A 13,888-nucleotide genomic window follows, 5' to 3' on the forward strand; every position below is an offset into this window, starting at 1 on the left:
CTGTCCTCACCAGTGTAGGATTATTGTTGTAGCCAAAACATGAGTTTATGTTATATAAGAGAATTTTTAGGACAAACATATGTAAAAATTGCAGAAGAAAGATTGCTTGTGTCTAGTACAAGCAAAAAGAAGTAAATATTTTTCTCTGGATTCTGCTGAAACTTGCATATAACACGAATTTTAGAATACTTAAAAATAAGTAAATTGAAACTGGAAGGAGTTTAGGAGAAACACTTAACTTGCAGTTAACGAATGCACCTCGTTAAACCGTGTGCTGTCCATTAGAAAAGCACCAAATATCACAAGATAAGAAATTTCACATTGCTTGAGTATGAAGGGGACTGCAAATCTACAGTCATAAAAAGATCAAGAATAGGCCAGCCATCGCACTAAAGGGACCTCTGGATGAAAGAATAACTGCCTAACTGTGACACATTCTTCCATTAAAAACACAACCTTGAGAGATAGGGAGCTTTTAACCTTGTCATTTAATTAAAAGCTGAAAGAGTCTGAAAAAAATAATACAAAAGTGTTTCAGTTGCAATTGAAAGTAAATATAACATTCTATCTTATTATCTCAAGCAAAAAGGAATGTAGTGGGAGCAACAAATGACTAATCGAGCTAGCAGCAAGGACCTCTACTACTACCACCTCCATAAGCTCCAGCACAGGAGATAGCAAGTTGTCCTTGAGCTCCGCTCTACATCCAAGAACACGGAGACATTTTCCATTTGGAAAATCACATTAGCAAGTACAGTTTTACTGATAACTGGCAAACCTAGATGATGAAAGGAAATAAATTACCCGTGCAGATACTGGACATAAAGTCAAATCAACCTACTGAGAAAGCAGACCTTCCTCTCAATATCCAAAGTTGCTCAAATGCTTAAGTTAAAGCAATGCATAAAAATTACAATGAAATATAATATTATCAGTTCTCAGATGGACTACAGAAATCAAAGGCATAGCTATACTATCAACACTGATTTCAGTTCTAAGAATCACACACAGACAAAATATATAAATAAATAGCAAGAATACAAAAAGAAAGAAGTTCAGACAGGAATTTCAAATATAACACTGAAAGTACAAGGAAAGATATAGAAAAAAAACTATGACACAAAATGGAAAAAAAATCCCTGGACTCTAATTTAGAAAGAGGATAATTATGAGGGCATATAAACCAACAAAAAATGCGATTAAAATAAACTAGTTTACTACTACTCAGAAACTAAAAAACTGAACATACATAATTGGCAAAAAGAAATACTTAATAAAAACTTTTATCCCAGTCCTATGATCTTGTTTATTATCACAGTCTGATGCAGCTCTAAAACTATGTCCTGAACTTTATCCCATTCTACCATTCTTGTTCAGGCAGTATCTGTCTAATACTGACTGTTCAGCTGTTTGCCATTCTCTCGCTCTTTCTTGTCTTTCCTCTTCCTTCTATTGGTCTTACTTACCGTTCTCCTTTACGCAGTAACACTGCAAAGTAATCTTTACCTTTATTTTCTTCATCCAAATAACAGCGTCTGCATTCACATCAAGCCTCACAAGGACTGACTGGGAGAAGTTAGCATGAAGCTTTCTTTATTAAACTGATTGATCTGTAAACGCAACAGATTATTGACTTTTCTGTGAAAACCATGTTATCAGATCCAATCATAAGCTGAATAAACTGAACCACAGCTTTGATGCGGTACAGCAATTTCTATGTTCTCTTGTCTGAAAAGACTTTAATACCTCCTAAAGAAGCAAAGCAGTTTTGTGTTAGCAACCACGTTTTTGAGTGTAAGTCCTAAGCAACAAGCACTGAAATAATCATCTTCTTGGATGCGGGCCAATTAATAACCTTAAAAAACAGCTGGTTAAAAAAAAAAAAAAATCCTCTGTGTGTTCTTTCCAGCAAAGGTGAAGGTCTCTTAACAGGATGAACATTACTGCTGTTGCATCCCTCAGAGTACTTGGGTTTTATCTGGGCTGTAGACTGGAAATCCAGTCATCAAAGAAAATTAGCAGATCAGCTGAACCAAATTCCTTAATTTTTCTATTAATAATTTGCTGGACTTGGTTCTATCACTTCTAAAACATTAAACTGAAAATCTGATATTTAAATAGAAGTAGGAATAGAAAATGTGCATCGTTAGCATTTGCTTCAATTAAACATCTGGAAAAGTATATAACATTCATCACAAGATATAAAAACAAAAGAACCAACAGCCTAAACACCTGAAAGTGTGTTTAAGTTTGAATGTTTCATTCATCAAAACCTGTTCAAAAAGTGATTTATGGCTACTAAGCTACCTGCCTGGAAAATTTACGTTCAAATGTGTAAGACAGGTCAGAAAGTACAAAGGAAAAAAAGAAATAAAAACAACCAAAAAACCCCAACTAAACATCTAAAGTGCAGCTTAGTAATAGATACTTTATCAACAGTGCACTGACTTCAAAACATCGCAGTATAGTACAAAAATAATACAATACACAGTTTATTCCTATAAGCACAGAAACTCACAACAATGGAATTCACTCACCGTAACCTAAGGGGATTGGTATGATTTGCATTCACGTTCAAAAGAGTCAGAGAAGAATACAGGTAGAAATTCATTTCACTTGCACATATTATACCCTTATTCACTGCTATTAAAACTGCAGTTCTCTGCTTAACTCTTTGGCAATAGCAGCCGTGACGCCTGAGTTCTTCCATTTTTAATGGAGTCTTTACATTGATGTACAATATGTCAAATGTGAACAGTGTAATTTAGTAGAACTATTCCTCAATTGTTCAGTACTGTAAATAACGATGTGAGATTAAAGATGAAGAAAAATTAGGCTTAAGTACACTACTCTAAGTCCAGTCCTGATTTCCTCCTCACTGACAAAGCGTTATTAATTTGATTTCATGTTAACATGTTTCTGGTGAATTCAATTCATTTCTGAATTTGATCACATAAATTACATCTCCCTGGTACAAGGCATTTAGAAGAGATGGACTGAAGTTACACAAGTAATTAAAAATGAAGTGAGAGAATTGTATTTCTCAGTATTTCACACTGGAAGAAAATACTATGCAAGTTGGAACACCTGGACACCTGGTTTTGGGACACGCCGACAGCCTGCTGTAATTAGAATTAACGTTGTACAGAATTAACTTTCTTATTCACAAACAGATTGGTTGCACAGCACTTGTACAAGATGGACAAGTCCTGCCTGAGTCTAACTCATAACTTAGTTGGTTTAAAGAAGCAGCTTCAATTTGTTGCTATTAGAAAAAGATCACTTACACTAGTTAGCTCTAGACTAAAAAATCAATTTGATTCGCACCAAACTCCTTATAAAAGCCAGACTAATTAATAAAGCATGTTTAAAGTGATTGAAAAGCAAAGGGAAATTACCAAGGGAGAATACAGATAGAAGTATTTGTGTAAAATTGGGAAAAATGCAAGGAGTGGAAAAAGGTCTAGAAGAAAGTTAAGTAGAAGAATCCGGCTGTCTAACCTTCAGAATAACAATAAACAGAAACATCAGAGGATGAAACAGTGTGATAGAAAACCACTTGAAAGTTGAAAATAAAAAATGAATAAAGAAAGAAGAAACAGGAATGTCAAACTCTTTGGGAGGCACAATAAATCTTCTAATCCTTTCATTTTCAGTATATGTATTTATCTGAACACTTTCTGTCATAATGGATTTTTTCTCCAAAGACTTAATTCACAATTTCTAAAGCTAACTGTTGCATGCATTCTAACAGGTCTGATTTCAGATGGTTTAGAATCAAGTACACTGTCATTTCTCACTTTCCCGCTGCACATTTTTAACAAGACTTACATCACATTCAACTCACATAAATGGTGAAGTCTTCACTTCCTTATTTACTTCACTTCTTTCCCTAATGTTTTACTATAAAATCTTAATAAATCATTTGCAACCATCCTGGAAATGAAGCATTAAAGTCATTTTCAGCGTCCTTAAAAACGCTGCAAAATGCCTGAACTTCTTTATCTAACATGAAACATCCTATACACAGGATTTTTCAGTAAGACAAATGAAATGGTAGAACCAGCAATTCTGGGAGGAAAAAACAAACAAACAGATATTTGAGAAGAGAAAGAAGTGTAGAAGCATTGCGTTCACTGAAAATAAAGGAGAGGAATACCTGAAAAGAAGCTTCCAAACCTGACAAAATGTACTGGCTTGGGATGGTTTAGATTAAACTCATTGTAATAGAAAAGACATCAAGAAAGAAAACAAATCATTGGGTGTTAGAAGTAAAAACTCTATGATAATCAGATATGTCTCATGACAGTTTGCTTCAGCCCCTCTCTGTTCTGTACAAAATAATGTATAGTATCACTGCTGAAAAAGATTCATCTGGCATTGTATATCGACAAATGAAAATTACCATTTTTCTTAAAAGACAGGTATGAGACACCAAAAGACTGAAACAAGAAAAATAAAATGATTAATAAATCCAGTTTAACAGTTAAAACATAGTGCTAATTTAAAAAGGCATTTAATCACATTTGATGCTATGCGACAGTGTAAAATAGTTAAGCACAATAAACTCTGGAGAGTCTGCCAAATCAAGTAAAATGCAGTTCCTTGTCTATTCATTCTTATTATAAAACCTCATCACAAGTGGAAAACTCTATTTTCCTTCCAAACAAAACAAAACAAACAAACAAACAAAAAAGAAAGATATAATTTTTTTTTAAAGTATAAGCAAACACTAATTAACTTATGAGAGCAATATGACAAACTTTTTGTCTCTAAACTTCCCTCCCAGTCCAGCAGAAAGCAAGTAAGTATTTTTGCCTTGCATTTATTTATCTTAGTTCCGTCTGAACTTTGATTCTTTTAGATACAAAACGCCGGGATGAAATAACACGTGTGTGCTGGAGTGTGAGCTTACTTGAGTGACACATACATCAAGTAATTCTTAGCACTGAAGAACACTGCTTGAAAGTGTTGAAAACTATTCTGCATCTCAGTGTTCTATCTGCAATGTTTCTTGACAGTGGGAAATTAATATTTTTTAATAATGGTGCACTTCTGTGTAATTTTAGCCTGATTACAAAGCTATAACAAAGACTGAAAAGATTTCTAAAGTTCATCATACTTTAATTAAATTCTTCCTTATTCTGTAGCTAACAGAAAAACATGTCACATTACTTTCCTTCACAATATCTAGTTTTATTTTATATCAGCATTTTACTTACACACGTAGAGTCTTTTAATCCATCTAACTGGGAAATACATTCACTTGTTTGAATAATCCCGGTCTGACATTTAAATCAGATTTACTGCATGTATGCTTTTGCCTGTGCATATCTCCCTCACTCCTGAGGGACACCTGCACAGTGAAGAACAGACAGATCTTGTTGCTTCCTGATAAGGTCACAGAGGCTTAGCTATAATATAGCCTAGCTTAATCCTCATTGGTTTTGCCTACTGAGCACAAGACTGTTTCCTTGACAACACAGCTGCAGTTGCCACAGCATCCAGAGCCACATGTGATGTCCAGGTTTAGGGTATGGCCCAGCAGAAAATCTATTATTCAATGCTATTTTTTACAAGACTATAGGTAAAATCAGTGAAAATCTTCCTCATGTTATATCTCTTCTGTTCATATTACACCATTTGCTACCACTTGCCTACAAACCCATGCCCCACGTGGGATGAACACTTCTGAAGCTCCAGAGCCACAACAATTCTTGTCTTGGCAAGCTCACAGTCTAAGGGTATTTTTTATCCAAGGCATGTCATTTGCATGCTATATAGAAGTAAGAATTAATCATCAGCTTGAAATGTAATAGTGCAGATAGAATTTGGAAATTTATATGCAAAAATGCAGTAGTAGTCTGAAAAATGGATATGTAACAAAAAACATTGCAAAAAGGAAGAGAATCATACAGAATATGAAATATTTCTTCAAAAAATGACTGACATTCATTATACCCAGTTAACTGAATTTTGAAGCTGAGAACCACAGAATTATAGAATGACTTGAAGTTGAAAGGACCAGGGTTTGTCTATTTCTAAACCCATGCCATGGGCTGGTTGCTCCCACCAGCTCAGGCTGCCCAGGGCCCCATTCAACGTGGCCTTCAGTATCTCCAGTGATGGGGCATCCACAGCTCTCTGTGCAGCCTGCACCAGGGCCTTGCAACCCTCTGTGTAAAAAGTTTGCTCCTTAAATCTAACCTAAACCTCCTCTTTCTTGTTTAAAATCTTGTTCTGTCACTATCCGCCTGTGTAAAAAGCTGGTCTCCCTTCTGTTCATAAGCTCCCTTTGAGGACAGGAAGTCTGCAACTCTCCAACACGATTTCCTTGGAGCATTCTCTTCTCCAAGCTAAACAAGCTGAGCTCCCCCAGCTTTTCCTTGTAAGAGAGGTGTTACAGCCCTCTGAACACCTTTGTGGCCTCCTCTGGACCAACAGCTCCACATCTTTTTTGAGTTGGGGCCTCACTTTTCAAGGCAGTCCACATGCCTCTGGATTGCATTCCTTCCTTCCATTTTGTCAACAGCACCACTCAGCTTGGTGTCATCAGCAAACTTGCTGAGGGTACACACTCAATCCCACTGTCTGGGCTGTTAATAAAGATGCTGAAAAGCACCAGTTCCAAGACTGATTCCTGGAGCATGCCGCTTGTCACCAGCCTCCACCTGGACATGGAGTCATTGATACTCAATGAATGCTCAAGTCCTTCACATGGCTGCTCTCAGTTTTTTCAGATATCTAGGATCATGCAAGACCATGCAAAGCCATGCGAAGTTGTCAATGGTTTAAGGGCTGGTCCAGGCCCTGGTTCCGCGACTAGTGGGGCAGAGGGATTTCACAAAATCCGTGCCTCCAGGAAGGGAAACAGGGGACCCCAAAATAATTAAAAACAGCGGCAATGATCTGAGGAGAAACAAACTAACTTACTAAATATAGTATCGGAATGTAAGATAACACACTATAATACAATATACATCAACAATAATTGAGAGAAAGATTGTCCGAGAGCCAAAGGCCTTACACTAATACTGAAGCCTTGCGTGCAGTCGGGCACAGCAGTAGCGAGCCGATCCGACAGGGAATATGGCGAGACGAGAAGAGGGACAAGTCAGATGACCTGCGTCCTTATATCTGTTCCCTTGAGCAGGAATGATAACAGTACTCGAAAAGGCTCTTGGGGAACGTAGTTCTTCTTCTCTTCCAGACAGGTACCCGGAACTAAAGCATTTGCTCCTTAGCTCCCAGTACACTGCATGATGTGATGTGGAATACTGATAACCAAAAATCATAAAACCATGACAGAAGTGTATCGCATTTATAAGCCTCAACTCACATTTTACTGAAATAGTCAACTATCCTTCCAGCTGCGGATATCTGTCATCCAACAATATCAGTATAATGACTTGGTATTAAAATCATTTATCTGCTCTCTCTGCTGAAATGGCTAATGCATTAGGAAAAGTGACCCAGCAAATTTCCTTTCTGTTTTATTATCACCTAATTAGAGAGAGGCTATCTGATTCATAAATGCTCACAGTGTGTTTATTGGTTACACGATATGGTAACCTTGCTTAGCTTGTGGTTTTGCCAAAAAATTCCAAATATTCCTGCAGCTCTTACCCATGACTACAATTTCTTCCAGATTAAATTTTCTGGGAACTTACAAGGTTGAGCTGAAACTTCTAGGTGTAAATGCGTGTGGCTGCTGGAAACAATCTTGACAGTTCTATGGGAAGTGGTGCAATAAATTAACAAGGCAGAAGTGTGACTAGGTCTCCTGATTAGAGTTTGAAGGTAGACAAATTCAGCATTACTGGAAATTAGGCACTGAACTAACTGTTCCAAGGCTGCAAGACTTTTGGATGATTTTTTTCAGGTGATATATTCCACTTTAAAGAACAATAAATGCATTAAGAATCTACAGCACCATACTTTGTTTCAGTGTAATGCAAGCACACCTAAAAACTGTCTTCTACTGAGTTCTGCAATCTTGTTGCTTAGAGGTTACAGCTGCTGTCATAAATTAACTGTGAGCAATACAATTCTCTGGCACTCAGTCTCACTGCCATAGGGCAGAACAAGTTCTATTTATTACAGTCTATTATCTCCCACAACAGCTTTTCTGCAAGCAAACTGCCATCTGAGAGTAACCCACAATCTGTACCAACTCCCAAACTTTGAAAATGTTCAGCAATGTCCTTGACAGGATTATTTTCCCTTACATTAATAAAGCAACAGCATAGACAACTGTCTTCTTGTCATGACCAGCAAGTGCCTGTCAATAATGTAATTCCTTATCACTGTGAATAGCAGGATTAACCAACCTCTAGTGAATGCAGAACTAATATAAAATCTAGCCTCTTCAGACAATGGAAACAGCACTAACAGCAGAATCCCTCCAGAACCTCAAACAAAAGGAGTCTGATGGAATTTGAAATTGAGAAATAAAGTAAAAATTTAAATCAATAAATGCATGATTGCAGAAGTAGAAGCCAGAAATGTTCCATTATTTCATAAGCAATAGGTCTAATTTAGTAATAATTTATCAGCTTAATCACCTCTGGTAAAGCAAGCTAAGAATTCTGAGATAGCCTGGAACATGAAGATTTCACAGTATTATTTTTTCCTGTCTTCTGAGGTGCGTGATCTGTGTGTGAGGAATATTGCTGCTATTATAAATCAATAGAACTACTCAGTCTATGATATTTATCCTAAAAATATTCCAGAAGGTAGATGAGTCTGTATGACAGCTGATCTATGAAGCTATTTGTACTACTTGAAAATATATGGCTGGGAGTGGTAAACAACATAGATAAAATTTAAGAACAGCATGGAAAGGTATGGTCAATATGAGATGAGTATACCCTATACTAACTCATAAATTCAAGACGTTGCAAGCTGTAATTTGTAACCCTCTATCAGTTTTTGTTGACTGAAATTTCGGATCTTCTCCAAGTATGTGATTTATTCTGAATGGTTAGATGTAGAAATTGGGAAACTAGAAATCAAGTTTCATGCAAATTAAGTGAAAATCTGTGGTAAAAGACCAGAAATGGATAAAGACAGGCAGGGAATTGGGAAATAACAATGCTGGTGTTCAGTATTGCAGGTAGTGATCTCAGAAAAACCTTGATCAAATCAAAATGAATCTTTGTAGCTAGAATAGCAAAGTAGCATACAAAGTGATAAGATATAAGGGATTACTGAATGTTTATGAAATTTTCCATCAAGAGGAAAAGACAAAAAAGAAGATCTGAAAATTTAACAAGTGGACAATAATTGCTGACATAATGGGGCAATGATGGGTAAATAGGCAGGAGTTAGCCATTCAATTGCATTTCTGGTGGATGAAAAGCTGTACATGAGCCAGAAGTGTGCACGTGCAGCCCAGAAGGCCAACAGTATCCTGGGCTGCATCAATAGAGCAGCAGCAGAAGGGACGGGGGGAGATTGTCACCCTCTGCTCAGCCTTCATGAGGCCTGATCTGGAGTACTGTGCTCAGGTCTGGGGCACTCAGCACAAGAAGGACGTGGAATTGTTGGAGTGGGTCCAGAGAAGAGCCATGAGAATGATGAAAAGGTTGGAGAAAGGCTGAGGGATCTGGGCTTGTTTAGCCTGGAGAAAACTCTAGGGAAATCTCATTGAGCCCTTTCTGTACTTAAAGTGAGCTTATAAACAGGAGGGAGAAAGACTTTATATTGTCTGATAGTGATAGGGCAAGGGGGAATCCTTTAAACTTAAAGAGAGGTGATTTGTGTGAGATGTTAGGAAGAAATTCTTTACTCAGAGGGTGTTGAGGCACTGGCAGAGCTGCCCAGAGCAGCTGTAGATTCCCCATCCCTAGAGGTGATCTGGGTTGGGCTGGATGGGGCCATGGGCAGCCTGAGCTGGTGGGGGACAACCCTGCTCACAGCAAGGGCATTGCATGAATATGCATGATCTTTAATGTCCCTTCTAACCCACACCATTCTGTGACTCTGTGATAGAGGGGGAAAGTGGGGAGGAAGAAGAAATAGAGAAGGTAGGATGCTTGAAGTGAAGAGTTTCAGAACTAGTATAAAGATGTATATAGAAGTGAGATAGCATCAAACTACACAGTACAGAAATATTTTAGATAAATATGCAGCTGCACTTTTAAAACAAGAGAAATGACTTTACAGTAATTGAGATAAATAGTAAAGCAAGAGAAAACTAATGTACCAGCTCTGCAGCTGAATAAAGAAGTTTCTATTTCAGAAATGCTCCTTAGAAATTATAAGAATAAGCTGATACAATAAATCTAGCCAGGTAGACTCTCCTATTAGACAAAAATTCTGCAGCACCCCTGAAGCACAGAATAGGTACTGACTTCATTGTTTTAAATTAGTTGGCATAATGCCAACAGTACAACTTTGTACTGGCAGACTCTCAGCTATCTTGTGTGCACTGGCAAATTTCACAGAATGCTATAACCTACCCTGCACTGGCAAATTCAGTACTAATGATTGGATCAAAAATGGACTGAAGATGATATCCAGACTACAGCTGTGTGTGACAGACACAATTGCCAATGTTCTCTACCAGTTTCAAGATAAGAAACAGGATAGGGATATAGGTCTGAAGAAAAAGAGTTTTGTTTTGTCCTCTGTTGAGTTTGAACTACGTACTAGATATTCATGGAGAGGTGTCTAAGTCATTTTAGTTCAAAAGGAACAAGACTTCATTATGTAAAGAGGAGATAATTGACTTCATAGTTAATGGATTTGAAATGTCCAAGCCTGAATAAGACACTGCAATGTGCCTTGTGGTAAAAACACTTGGAAAAGAAAGACTTAATCAGTTGAGAACACAGTAGCTTGTTTCTTAGCAACACAGGTCACCAAGAATACATCACTCCACTCAGAATTGTATTCTGATTGAATACAGTTGAATTTTTCAGATTTTCCTTTCAAATATCTCAAGTGTGCAAGCTTGCATGACAGAAAAGCTCATAGCACAACTATGAGCACAACCTCCCATGACAGTGACCTTCAAGAGCAAAGAGTAAGAAATTGTAAAGAATGTTGAGGGTCTTTTGTCTGTTCTTGAGGGATAGGGTAGAGAACGAATAAAGAACTAATATACAATAAATAGTGTTTTCCAGCTGGCAGGACTGTATTTATCAATTTAGCCATGGGAAATCAGAAAAAAATATTAATTCCATAGATTTCAGAAGAAAACATAAAATAAATAATCTTATTTCCTACATACTGTTTGTTCAATAAATAAACAACAATGAAACTTTGGATCTTCTAATGAATGCAGTAAAAGAGACAATATCAATTTTGTACAATACTAATATACTGCAATTCCATGCAGAATATAACAGACCTATTAGAATAACCTCAGCTAATTGACAGCATCTGCTGAAAGCTGTTTACGCTTTAGTCTCCTCATGTTTCACAAGTTAGAAAAAGTCACTGATTTAACCAAATCTTTCTGTAAGCTCATGAAAACAATTTGGATAGATTATTGCCTGTGCAGAATTATTAACAATGAAGAATTTTCTAATTTTAATTCTGAGAAAACTATTATTCACACAGCTGATTGAACCACATAAGATTCAAATATTGCAGGCATAAGACAGTGAAAGGAAACTAAGCAGTTGTTAGAAAGTGCCAGATTGTCTAAAAAATCCTACAAGAATAAAGACTGAGCAGCCTGCATTAACATCACTCTGTGAAATCACTTACAGAATATTTTAAACATTTTAAAAATAATACATAACAAAACACCATTAATTAGTCATTTTAAGCCTTAATGTTGAACAGTAAAAGAGAAACCTCATGAGACTGATTGAAAAGTGACTTTTAAGAAATACAACTATGTTCTGACAGACTGCTAATGTCAATAGATCTAATAGATCTATTGTCAATAGATCTATTAGTCAATATAGTCAATAGATCAATCCAATCGCCAATAGATGAAAACGTATCTATGGAAAGCCACAAAACTGCTTAGAAATTCTGAAACAAATGACAAATGCAAACACAAATTTATTGCATCCTATATTTTATGTGTGCATCAGATTAAAAAAAAATCTATAGTTAGGAAAGAAACTTAATTTTCACTATCACCTCAAAAAGATCAGACGAAAAACACAGGAAAGACTAAGTATAAACGCTTAAGAGAGAACAATGACTAATGTGGGAAACTGAATTTTAAAATATTCTTTAAAAGAATAACTAAAGATGAAACAAGAAGAGGTTCAAATTCAGTCCCGGAAACCAGTAGATACTGGGCAGAATAAAAGCAATTGCACAGCTAAGTAAATAAAAGGCTTTCTGCAACTGAAGAAGGAATAAGAAGAAAACATACTATTTAACAGAAAAGAGAGCAAATGAACTCTGGGTTAGTTCATTTTTAACAACCAGATGTAAAAACATGGTAGTTCATGTTTACACTCAGTCTAAAAGAACCCCAGTTCTGTAAGTCCTCAACATAATACTCATGTAAGAATGAAGATATTAATGATAATAATATATATTCGTATTAATTTTAAGTGTATGAAAAATAATACTAAAAACAAGCTACAAATAAAATATTTTACTGATTATAATTGTTATTTCACCACAATCAGGATCTGAAGGGAATGGCTCTCCTAGAACAATTTGTGGCAATATGTGAAATCTATGAACATCCCTTTTAAGTATGAGCTACTCAGAATGCCCAATTCAGTCCCATCACTTCCTATTTAAACCAGGTAATTACATCCTGTTTACTGCAGACTGAGTCCTACCATCATAGATCAATGAGAAACTCCTCTGAAAATATCAGTATCTATTTTCTTAACTTTTTAATGAATGTAACACATTCTGTGAAACCATAACACACATCTGTGAAAAATAACTTCTTCCCTGACATCCTATTTACGATGAAGATTTTCCACAACTATTGTGTTAACATGGATAATGAAATAAAATCTGCCATTCTTGATTTACACAGAGAATTGTTTCTTCTCTCATTTATGACACTGAAGTCATAATCCATGAGCTTCAAAATGAACTAAATGATTTGGAACACAATAAAGTATATAGCAAGATCATAAAACTACACCTAGCAACGTTTACTTGTTAAGCAGGTATATATATTAATCGTTCAAATCATTCTAAAACCATTGACTAATAGTGTAAGAAGAATAAGCAATAACAAAAAGCTTCACGTATGTCAGACTTTTTCAGGTGCAATCTTTTGTGAATGTTTTTTAAACCTAATGAATAGCTGAAAAAGTACAGAAGTAAGGTTTCAATTGATTTATATTTCTTTCAAAATAAGTTTACTGAATTAACCTCATTTTAAAAATCAGATTCCCATCATGATCTGCAGAGTATCTAATCCAAATCATTTTTGATCAAATTCATCAAAGCATTCATAAAAACAGAGAAAACTAAACTTGCATCACAGAATCACATCATAGAATCATAGAATGGCCTGGGTTGAAAAGGACCTAAAAGATCACCTAGTTTCTACCCCCCTGCCGTGTGCAGGGTTGTCGACCACCAGACCAAGCTGCCCAGAGCCACATCCAGCCTGGATGCATCACCTACAAGGAAAAAGCACTAAATGGTTAAATGACTTACATCATGTCACACAGTCAGCAGCTTGGGCAGGAGCAGGAATTCACACTTGTTTAAAGACTCTATGGATTCCTCCAGCCTGCAGTATCTGAAAACAGAGCTAAGCCCAGTTTAAAAAGTCATCAGTAATACAGGAAGTAAAATCAGAAAGAACATTTTCTATCTCCAAAAAAGGGATGTAGCGTTCAGCACCACAGATGTATTTTTTAAAGTGGTGGTGATAGACTTTTCTTATTATTGCACTTAATGGTACCTTGCTGTGTGTATTAAGGTAATTACCAGGAGT

At 36.3% G+C, this 13,888-nt stretch overlaps 1 protein-coding gene across 30 annotated transcripts in view; it reads right to left on the minus strand.

Moving 5' to 3' along the window:
• Positions 1-13,888, minus strand: part of PRLR (prolactin receptor) — a 191,056-nt gene that overhangs the window by 141,965 nt on the left and 35,203 nt on the right. For 21 of the 30 annotated variants that reach the window (XM_040655394.2, XM_040655399.2, XM_040655408.2 and 18 more), the window contains one exon: positions 13,606-13,690. The exons of 5 other annotated variants lie outside the window; for them this stretch is intronic. The gene's annotated coding sequence lies outside the window, so the exon portion shown is untranslated. Of the gene's footprint in view, positions 1-13,605; positions 13,703-13,888 lie in introns of all 30 variants that reach the window. 4 more of the 30 variants (XM_040655397.2, XM_040655392.2, XM_040655398.2 and 1 more) reach the window with 1 other exon arrangement.

Source organism: Gallus gallus, chromosome Z (genome assembly GCF_016699485.2).
Source record: "Gallus gallus isolate bGalGal1 chromosome Z, bGalGal1.mat.broiler.GRCg7b, whole genome shotgun sequence".
Lineage (NCBI taxonomy): Eukaryota > Metazoa > Chordata > Aves > Galliformes > Phasianidae > Gallus > Gallus gallus.